The sequence below is a fragment of the Nicotiana tabacum genome, unplaced genomic scaffold (assembly GCF_000715075.1).
Source record: "Nicotiana tabacum cultivar K326 unplaced genomic scaffold, ASM71507v2 Un00325, whole genome shotgun sequence".
In the NCBI taxonomy this organism is placed as follows: domain Eukaryota; kingdom Viridiplantae; phylum Streptophyta; class Magnoliopsida; order Solanales; family Solanaceae; genus Nicotiana; species Nicotiana tabacum.
In genome coordinates, this window is record NW_027438562.1 from 23,588 (window position 1) to 35,096 (window position 11,509).

An 11,509-nucleotide genomic window follows, 5' to 3' on the forward strand; every position below is an offset into this window, starting at 1 on the left:
TTCTCAAGGTTACATCATTCACTATTTCTTTAGGATTTCTCTCAGTATTAGCGGCGAGAGTTCCTGGAGCCCTCTCAGATAATATTGTTGCAAGTTTCCCAACCTGCCTCTCCAGGTTTCGAAAAAATATGCCCAATTCGTTGATAGATTTTCCATGGGCATCCAACCTCTCATCTGTCATGATAATGAAAGCCTTCATTAGATCATCTAGACCAGGCTGAATGGGTTGTTGTGGCTGAAATTGCTGCCTCTGCTAATTTTGGTATACTGGAGCTGCTTATCCCTAGGGTCTAGAGTTATTTTGTTGCCATGCATTCGTAGTACCCCCAGGGGAACTCCATGAAAAACTAGATGTGCCTCTAACCCATTGCATTAAAATTGTAGTTTCCCAAAACATTTATGTCACGACCCAAATCAGAGGGCCACGACTGGCACGTGGTGCCTACTCAACCGAGCGCCACGTACTTTGTCTTTTTTTTTATAAGACTCGTTACGGGCCATGATAGGCCACACCTATATATATATAATTAACAATATGAGAACTTAACTCATATAACTAATTCAAATGGATTTATATAGATACATAGGGGCCGACAAGGCCGTTGACATGTCATACCTAAAGTTATACACAGGACACTATCTTCAAAACCTGTAACAAAACATGACCATAACATATAAGTTGGGACAGGGTCCTCGACATCCTCATAAAACAAAGTAACAAATATAGAACGTGACTCGGCAATACTCCAGGAAGATGTGGAGCTCACCAACCAAAAGATTATATCTAGAGGCAGCCTACAGTGGATGGTCCTCACCTCGCCTATCTACACCTGCGTCGTATGAAACACAACGCCTAAGGAAAAGGGTCGTCAGTACAAAGAATGTACCGAGTATGTAAGGTCAAAATGAAACGTAATAATAATAAGATGCTATGTTGGGGGAGAGATAAGAGTCAACTTATAACTTCTGACTTGCCGCTGAGGGCCGTAACATATAAAATAAAACCCATCTCGTATATATAAATAAAACTACAATATAATAGTTCTAGTTACCTCGTTTTCATGACGTTAACTGCCCAACTGATTAGTGGAAACTGCCATACCGGTCGTAGCTCGGTGGTAAATATATAACTGCCCAACCGGTGGTAAATAATAATAAATAACTGCCCAACCGGTAGTAACTACCTACCCGGCCGTAGCTCGGTGGTAGATGAATAACTGCCCAACCGACCGTAGCTCGGTAGTAAATGCGTAACTGCCCTACCAGCCGTAGCTCGATGGTAAATGAAGATGCGTATATCACAATACTATTAATATTAACATCTTTATCAAATACCTCAACATGGAACTAGAAACATACTTAGACATGCTTGAATATCGCTTTACAGGAATGAATAATGTAGACATCCTTAACTGCTAAGAGTAGAAACACTTATGAAATAGCATTACGTTTACGTATCGTTACTTGTATCATGCCAAAATAAAGGATTAGCCTTAACATACCTTTAATGTGAACAATCTCTTCAATTTTGAGAAAAATCGATATGGAAATACACATCTACGTTCAAGGCTTGTTCTAATGCAATGAGTGTTTCTAATCTCAAATCTATCTTTGTAGCTCAAATCCCTCCAAGACCGTTTCTAATCTCCAGCAACAAGCATTTTCTTTGCTAAATGTATATATATATGTACATAAAACCACTTTGCGCTGTCTTGATATGTCTTTAGACTCTTGTTTTTCTCCATCAGTAAAAATGAATCATATTAATATACTTAATTTCACAAGAGCAAGACAAGCATCGTGAAATGTGGTCAAATTATTATATATTTTTTTTGTTTTTACATGGAGCAGATCATGTGCCTGCACATATGCATATATTTGTGTTGGTAAAATCCATCCAAAAATATGAATAAGTGGAAAGTGGGGTCCACCTCACTTTCCACCATATTGAAAGATTGTTACATGTGGCATAAATGTCACATATTAGTCACACGTCATTTTTGGAGGGGGGGGGGATGCCGCGTTATGTCTTTAGCTAATTTTTTAATTAATCTCCCACTAAACTCATTAATTATCCAATTATCCACATAATTAATTATTGTTTTGAATTACTTAAAATACTAATTACTTTTAACACACTTTATATACCCTACTATAATATACTTTACTATCATGGTCATGTGGTGTATTGTATAATACTAATCCATAAATATAGGGTATTATAGCTTAGATCGTATTTTATCACAAAATAACAAACTTCAGCGATACTCAATTTCTTCGATTCGTTAACCCTCTGACCTTTATAACACTTACTTATCACTTGTTACAAATACCATAAATGCTTATGATCTTAAAATAATCTCATTCCCGCGTCTATATCGATTAACTTACGTTGAAACTTTAACGTACGAAATGCGGGATGTAACATCCTTCCCCTCTTAGAAACATTCTTCCTCGAAAGTTTAAACTTGCGAGATGTACATACATACTCATAAATTATAAATGTATATATCTTCCTAGGCTATACTCTAATGAAACAAATATCAGGCTCTCACGGGGTCAGGACGTCGTCCCTCCCTAAAACTACTTCCTAATCCATTCGTCACCTACGATTCTGTTAATCTATCTTCTAAGCGCTGACACCTACTAGTTGTAATCATAATAACTGGGTTCATACATTGCTTTCAATCTAGCCTTGGTTTCCCTTAACCCTTCAGAGGTAATGCCAACTCAATCATATATTAATCATATTAACTAGACAATTTGCATTAATAAGATCGAACACTACCCATAGTCACAGTACCTGACACATCATCCGGTGTAGCCTCTAGGTCATGATGACCTGCCAAAGCATTTATGTGGTTCTGACTACCGCCGGAGCTAGATGCTCCACCCCTGCCTCTACTACTAGCAGCTGATGCCTGAGGGCCTCGCTCTTGAGGGCGTATTGAACAGGATGAGACTGTTATAGATCTGGTGGGCTGAACCATCCTGCTTCTATCATTTATAGGACAATCCCTCATGTAATGACTAGGGTCTCCATAGGTATAGCATACATTAGATCCCTGACGACTTTGTCCAGAATGAGCTCTACCGCATTGACTGCACCGCGGAAGGGGCGCCCTCATTTGCGCTGAATCCCTCCGATTCTGAAAACCCGAAATTCTCGAGTCCTGACCTGACTCAGAATAGACAGATCCCTCATAATACGGCTTCTGCAATTGTCGGACACTTTCAACAGGATATGGTGACATAAGATCGCCTGAAAAATCCTCAGGTCGCCTAGAAGACCTAACTTCTTACGCAGACCCTCATCATGATTCTCGTATTGCTATCATTTCTGATCCTCCAAATTCTGAGCATAAGCCAGGATGCGGTAAATATTCATACCATAGAGCAGAGAGGTTGTGAAGCATTCATTAATCAGGTGCGGCCCAAATCCTACCACAAACCGATGCACTCGGTCACTCAGTTCAGCCACAATCGATGGGGCATACCTCGCCAAGGAATCAAACTGGAGGCTATACTCCCGCACACTCATATTCCCTTGTTTAGGAGCCAAGAACCTGTTTACCCTTGCCTGACGAATCTTTGCCGGCAAGTAATGATGCAAGAAAGCACATGAGAACAATTCCCATACCGTTGGAGTTGCATTTGTCCCTCTAGACAATTCCCAAGTTTCATAGCACTGAACCGCATCATCCCGCAATCGGTAAGAGGCCAACTCTACTAACTCAATGTCTGATGTATGCATCACCCTCAAAGTCCTTTGCATCATATCAATAGAATTTTGTGGGTCCTCATCCTTGTTGGATCTGGTAAACACTGGAGGGTCCAGGTTGATGAAGTCTCAAACTCTCGCATTAATAACCCTGTTAACGTGACCAACACCTATACCTACCTGGCGCTGAGCCTGAGCGGCTACCAATCTAGTCAACAACCGTAGTGCACTCCGCATATCCATATCCTCATCCTGAACAATAGGTAGAGGTACTGGTTCCTCCTTATCTCCTTGGGCGCTGGTGAAATCGGAGAACTATGCGAGGGTGTCGTATTTCCCCTCGGTGCCTCACTCTGGCCCTTACTAGACATTGGTACTCTACTCATGCCCTCATCTGCCACTGCTTTACCCTTCTAACTAGCCGTAGCTTTCCTGGTCATAAGCATTGCTGTATATATAAAACAAGTCAAAGGTCAAGGGCTTTATTCCCTATGACTCTGCTCTATTGCACGATCTAATATCAAGAAGGAAGGGTAATCGATCCCTAAATGCCTTGTAGTTTCCTGTTTATACAACGTGGTGCATAACATATTTATAAACAAAACTCTACTAGACATGGCTTGTAGACAACCCTAGGACAAAACTGCTCTGATACCACTTTGTTTCGACCCAATTCAGAGGGCCACGACTGGCACCCGGTTCCTACTCCACCGACCGCCACGTATTTTATCTTTTTTTTTCTACAAGACTCATCACGGGCCATGATAGGCCACATCTATATATATAATTAACAATATTAGAACTTAACTCACATAACTAATTCAAAAGGATTTATATAGATACATAGGGGTCGACAAGGCCGTTGACATGTCATACCTAAAGCTATACGCAGGACATTGTCTGCAAAACCTCTAAGGAAACATGACCATAACATTTAAGTCGGGACAGTGTCCCCGACATACTCATAAAACAAAGTAACATATATAGAACGTGACTCGGCAATACTCTAGGAAGATGTGGAGCTCACCAACCAAAAGTTGATATCTGGAGGCAGCCTACAGTGGATGGTCCTCACGTCGCCTATCTATACCTGCGTGGCATGAAACATAGCGCACCAGGAAAAGGGGCGTCAGTACGAAGAATATACCGAGTATGTAAGGCAGAAATGAAATGTAATAATAATAAGATACTATCTCAGGGAGAGATAAGAGTCAACTTATAACTTCTGACTTACCACTGAGGACCGTAGCATATAGAATTAAACCCATCTCATATATATAAATAAAACTACAATGTAATAGTTCTAGTTACCTCGTTTTCGTGACGTTAACTGCCCAGCTGATTAGTGGGAACTGCCATACCGGCCGTAGCTCGGTGGTAAATGCATAACTTCCCAACCGATGGTAAATAATAATAAATAATTGCCCAACCGGCCGTAGCTCGATGGTAGATGTATAACTGCCCAACCGGTCGTAGCTCGGTGGTAAATGTGTAACTGCCCTACCGGCCGTAGCTCGGTGATAAATGAAGATGCGCATATCACAACATTATTAATATTAACATCTTTATCAAATTCCTCAACAGGGAACTAGAAACATACTTAGACATGCTTGAATATCGCTTTACAGGAATGAATAATGTAGACATCCTTAACTGCTAAGAGTCGAAACACTTACGAAATAGCATCATGTTTATGTATCGTTACTTGGATCATGCCAAAATGAAGGATTAGCCTTAATATACCTTTAATGTGAACAATCTCTTCAATTTTGAGAAAAATCGATATGGAAATACACATCTAAATTCAAGGCTTGTTCTAATGCAATGAGCGTTTCTAATCTCAAATCTATCTTTGTAGCTCAAATCCCTCCAAGACTGTTTCTAATCTCCAGCAACAAGCATTTTCTTTGCTAAATGTATACATATATGTACATAAAACCACTTTGCGCTGTCTTGATATGTCTTTAGACTCTTGTTTTTCTCCATCAGTAAAAATGAATCATATTAATATACTTAATTTCACAAGAGCAAGATAAGCATCTTGAAATGTGGTCCAATTATTATATATATTTTTTGTTTTTACATGGAGCAGATCATGTGCCTGCACATATGCGTATATTTGTGTTGGTAAAATCCATCCAAAAATATGAATAAGTGCAAAGTGGGGTCCACCTCACTTGCCACCATATTGAAAAATTGTTACATGTGGCATAAATGTCACATATTAGTCACACGTCATTTTTGGAAGGGGGGGCTACCGCGTTATATCTTTAGCTAATCTTTTAATTAATCTCCCACTAAACTCATTAATTATCCAATTATCCACATAATTAAGATTTATTTTGAATTACTTAAAATACTACTTAATTTTAACACACTTTATATATCCTACTATAATATACTTTACTATCATAGTCGTGTGGTGTACTGTGTAGCACTAATCCATAAATAAAGGGTATTATAGTTTGGATCGTATTTTATCACAAAATAACAAACTTCAGCGATACTCAATTTCTTCGATTCGTTAACCCTCTGACCTTTATAACACTTACTTATCACTTGTTACAAATATCATAAATGCTTATGATCTTAAAATAATCTCATTCCCGCGTCTACGTCGATTAACTTACGTTGAAACTTTAACGTACGAAATGCGGGATGTAACATCCTTCCCCTCTTAGAAACATTCGTCCTCGAATGTTTAAACTTGCGAGATGTACATACATACTCATAAATTATAAATGTATATATGTTCCCGGGCTATACTCTAATGAAACAAATATCAGACTCTCACGGGGTCAGGACGTCGTCCCTCCCTAAAACTAATTCTTAATCCATTCGTCACCTAAGATTCTGTTAATCTATCTTCTAAGCGCTGACACCTACTAGTTGTAATCTTAATAACCGGGTTCATACTTTGCTTTCAAGCTAGGCTTGGTTTCCCTTAACCCTTCAGACGTAATGCCAACTCAATCTTATATTAATCATATTAACTGGACAATTTACGTTAATAAGATCGAACACTACCCATAGTCACAGTACCTGACACATCATCAGGTGTAGCCTCTAGGTCATGATGACCTACCAAAGCATTTATGCGGTTCTGAATACCGCCGGAGCTAGATGCTCCACCCCTGCCTCTACTACTAGCAGCTTTAGCCTTAACATACCTTTAATGTGAACAATCTCTTCAATTTTGAGAAAAATCGATATGGAAATACACATCTACGTTCAAGGCTTGTTCTAATGCAATGAGTGTTTCTAATCTCAAATCTATCTTTGTAGCTCAAATCCCTCCAGGACCGTTTCTAATCTCCAGCAACAAGCAAAATCCCTCCAAGACCGTTTCTAATCTCCAGCAACAAGCATTTTCTTTGCTAAATGTATATATATATGTACATAAAACCACTTTGCGCTGTCTTGATATGTCTTTAGACTCTTGTTTTTCTCCATCAGTAAAAATGAATCATATTAATATACTTAATTTCACAAGAGCAAGATAAGCATCTTGAAATGTGGTCAAATTATTATATATTTATTTTTGTTTTTACATGGAGCAGATCATGTGCTTGCACATATGCATATATTTGTGTTGGTAAAATCCATCCAAAAATATGAATAAGTGGAAAGTGGGGTCCACCTCACTTTCCACCATATTGAAAGATTATTACATGTGGCATAAATGTCACATATTAGTCACACGTCATTTTTGTAAGGGGGGGGGGATGCCGCGTTATGTCTTTAGCTAATTTTTTAATTAATCTCCCACTAAACTCATTAATTACCCAATTATCCATATAATTAAGAATTATTTTGAATTACTTAAAATACTAATTACTTTAAACACACTTTATATACCCTACTATAATATACTTTACTATCATGGTCATGTGGTGTATTGTATAACACTAATCCATAAATACAGGGTATTATAGCTTAGATCGTATTTTATCACAAAATAACAAACTTCAGCGATACTCAATTTCTTCGATTCGTTAACCCTCTGACCTTTATAACACTTACTTATCACTTGTTACAAATACCATAAATGCTTATGATCTCAAAATAATCTCTTTCCCGAGTTTACGTCGATTAACTTACGTTGAAACTTTAACGTACGAAATGCTGGATGTAACATCCTTCCCCTCTTCGAAACATTCTTCCTCGAATGTTTAAACTTGCGAGATGTACATACATACTCATAAATTATAAATGTATATATCTTCCTGGGCTATACTCTAATGAAACAAATATCAGGCTCTCACGGGGTCAGGACGTCGTCCCTCCCTAAAACTACTTCCTAATCCATTCGTCACCTACGATTCTGTTAATCTATCTTCTAAGCGCTGACACCTACTAATTGTAATCATAATAACCGGGTTCATACTTTGCTTTCAATCTAGCCTTGGTTTCCCTTAACCCTTCAGAGGTAATGCCAACTCAATCATATATTAATCATATTAACTAGACAATTTGCGTTAATAAGATCGAACACTACCCATAGTCACAGTACCTGACACATCATCCGGTGTAGCCTCTAGGTCATGATGACCTGCCAAAGCATTTATGCGGTTCTGACTACCGTCAGAGCTAGATGCTCCACCCCTGCCTCTACTACTAGCAGCTGATGCCTGAGGGCCTCGCTCTTGAGGGCCTCGCTCTTGAAGAGGATGAGACTGTTATAGATCTGGTGGGCTGAACCATCCTTCTTCTGTCATTTATAGAACAATCCCTCATGTAATGACTAGGGTCTCTACAGATATAACATGCATTAGATCCCTGATGACATTGTCCAGAATGAGCTCTACCGCATTGACTACACCGTGGAGGGGGCGCCCTCATCTGCGCTGAATCCCTCCGATTCTGAAAACCCAAAATTCTCGAGCCCTGACTTGACTCAGAATAGACAGATCCCTCATAATACGGCTTCTGCAATTGTCGGACACTTTCAACAGGATATGGTGACTTAAGATCACCTGAAAAATCCTTAGGTCGCCTAGCAGACCTAACCTTCTTATGCTGACCCTCATCACGATTCTCGTATTGCTGTCGTTTCCGATCCTCCAAATTCTGAGCATAAGCCTGGATGCGGTAAATATCCATACCATCGAGCAGAGCGGCCGTGAAGCATTCATTAATTAGGTGTGGCCCAAGTCCTACCACAAACTGATGCACTCGGTCACTCATTTCAGCCACAATCGAGGGGGCATACCTCGCCAAGGAATCTAACTGGAGGCTATACTCCCGCACACTCATATTCCCTTGTTTAAGAGCCAAAGAACCTATCTACCCTTGCCTGACGAATCTTTGTCAGCAAGTAATGACGCAAGAAAGCACATGAGAACACTTCCCATACCGTTGGAGATGCATTTGTCCCTCTAGACAATTCCCAAGTTTCATAGCAATGAACCGCAACATCCCGCAATCGGCAAGAGGCCAACTCTACTGAGTCAGTGTCTGATGCATGCATCACCCTTAAAGTCCTCTGCATCATATCAATAGAATTTTACGGGTCCTACTCCTTGTTGGATCTGGTAAACACTAGAGGGTCTAGGTTGATGAAGTCTCGAATTCTCGCACTAAGAACCTTGTTAACGTGACCAACACCTATACCTACCTGGCGCTGAGCCTGAGCGGCTACCAATCTAGTCAACAACCGTAGTGTACACCGCATATCCATATCCTCATCCTGAACAATAGGTGGAGGTACTGGGTTCCTCCTCATCTCTTCGGTGCTGGTGAAATCGTAGAACTATGCGAGGGTGTCGTATTTCCCCTCGGGGCCTCACTCTGGCCCTTACTAGACATTGGTACTCTACTCATACCCTCATCTTCCACTGCTTTACCCTTCTGACTAGCTGTAGCTTTCCTGGTCATAGGCATTGTTGTATATATAAAACAAGTCAAAGGTTAAGGGCTTTATTCCCTATGACTCTGCTCTATTGCATGATCTAATATCAAGAAGGAAGGGTAACCGGTCCCTAAATGCCCTGTAGTTTCCTGTTTATACAACGTGGTGCACAACACATTTATAAACAAGACTCTACTAGACACGGTTTGCAGACAACGCTAGGACAAATTTGCTCTGATACCACTTTGTCACGACCCAAATCAGAAGGCCACAACTGGCACCCGGTGCCTACTCAACCGACCGCCACGTACTTTATCTTTTTTTTTCTACAAGACTCATCACGGGCCATGATAGGCCACATCTATATATATAATTAACAATATTAGAACTTAACTCACATAACTAATTCAAAAGGATTTATATAGATACATAAGGGCCGACAAGGCCGTTGACATGTCATACCTAAAGCTATACACAGGACATTGTCTGCAAAACCTCTAAAAAAACATGACCATAACATTTAAGTCGGGATAGTGTCCCCGACATCCTCATAAAACAAAGTAACATATATAGAACGTGACTCGGCAATACTCCAGGAAGATGTGGAGCTCACCAACCAAAAGCTGATACTACTTAATTTTAACACACTTTATATATCCTACTATAATATACTTTACTATCATAGTCGTGTGGTGTACTGTGTAGCACTAATCCATAAATAAAGGGTATTATAGCTTGGATCGCATTTTATCACAAAATAACAAACTTCGGCGATACTCAATTTCTTCAATTCGTTAACCCTCTAACCTTTATAACACTTACTTATCTCTTTTTACAAATAGCATACATGCTTATGATCTCAAAATAATCTCATTCTCGAGTCTACATCGATTAACTTACGTTGAAACTTTAACGGACGAAATGCGGGATGTAACAATTCATTTCCTCAGTTGAAGCTTGACATTCATGAGTAGGGTATCCTCTTCCACATATATCACAAGCTACATGCGGCTCACTCTGTATTGTAGTCAAGGTTAGCTTCCTTATTTCTTTATCCATAACATCGAGTTGTACCTGCACAGATTTGTTATCATCAACTTGGTGAACACCAGTTGCTCTTCTTCGTTCGACACTCTCAGAGGGCCACTGATTTGCATCTTTAGATAACTCATCAAGAATTGTAACTATTTCCTCCAGAGTCTTCTTCTTCAACGGGCTCCAATTGCATTGCTCAATGTTCTATGTGAGGCTGGTGTCAATCCATCTCAAAAGTCATGGAGTTGCATCCAGAGTTAAATTCCACTATGTTAACACTTTTTAACAATCTCCTTAAACCTCTCTCATGCTTCAAACACAGTCTCATTCTCTTTCTGGCAGAAGTTAAGGATTTCTCTTCTAAACTTGCTCGTTTTAGCTAAGGAGAAATAATTATCAACGAATTTCCTAGTCATCGCCTCCCATGTTCTAATTGATCTCATCGGTAAGCTTCGAAGCCACTTCTTCGCATCATCTTTGAGTGTGAAGGGGAATGCCCTTAAGTAGACTATATCATGTGACACACCATTATATTGAAAGGTGTTCATAATCTCCTCGATGTCCATTAGATGTGTATTTGGATCTCCGTTTGTTTTTCCTCTAAAGACACAACAATTCTGAAGGGTTTAAAGCAACCCTTGCTTCAATTCAAAGTTGTTTCCTGCAATTGGAGTAGTCTAACACTTGATAATCCTTGATCCAGTCAAGCATAATCTCCCAGTGATCTCCCATGCATGGAAGCTATATTTTTAAACTAGTCTGCAGCCAAGGGTTGATTCTGAGAAATTCTCCAACCCCTCTCTTCTACATAGATAATATGTGCATCTCTAATAGCTGCTTCCTAAGCATCCCGTGCAGCTTTTTTTGTTGTTCGGCTGCTTCTCTCGTAACCAAATCTACAT

The 11,509-nt window shown here is 39.7% G+C and overlaps 1 pseudogene; it reads left to right on the top strand.

Moving 5' to 3' along the window:
- The first annotated feature begins 10,876 nt into the window (after window positions 1-10,876).
- On the top strand, window positions 10,877-10,975 carry LOC142179086 (small nucleolar RNA R71; annotated as a pseudogene).
- The last annotated feature ends 534 nt before the right edge of the window (window positions 10,976-11,509 follow it).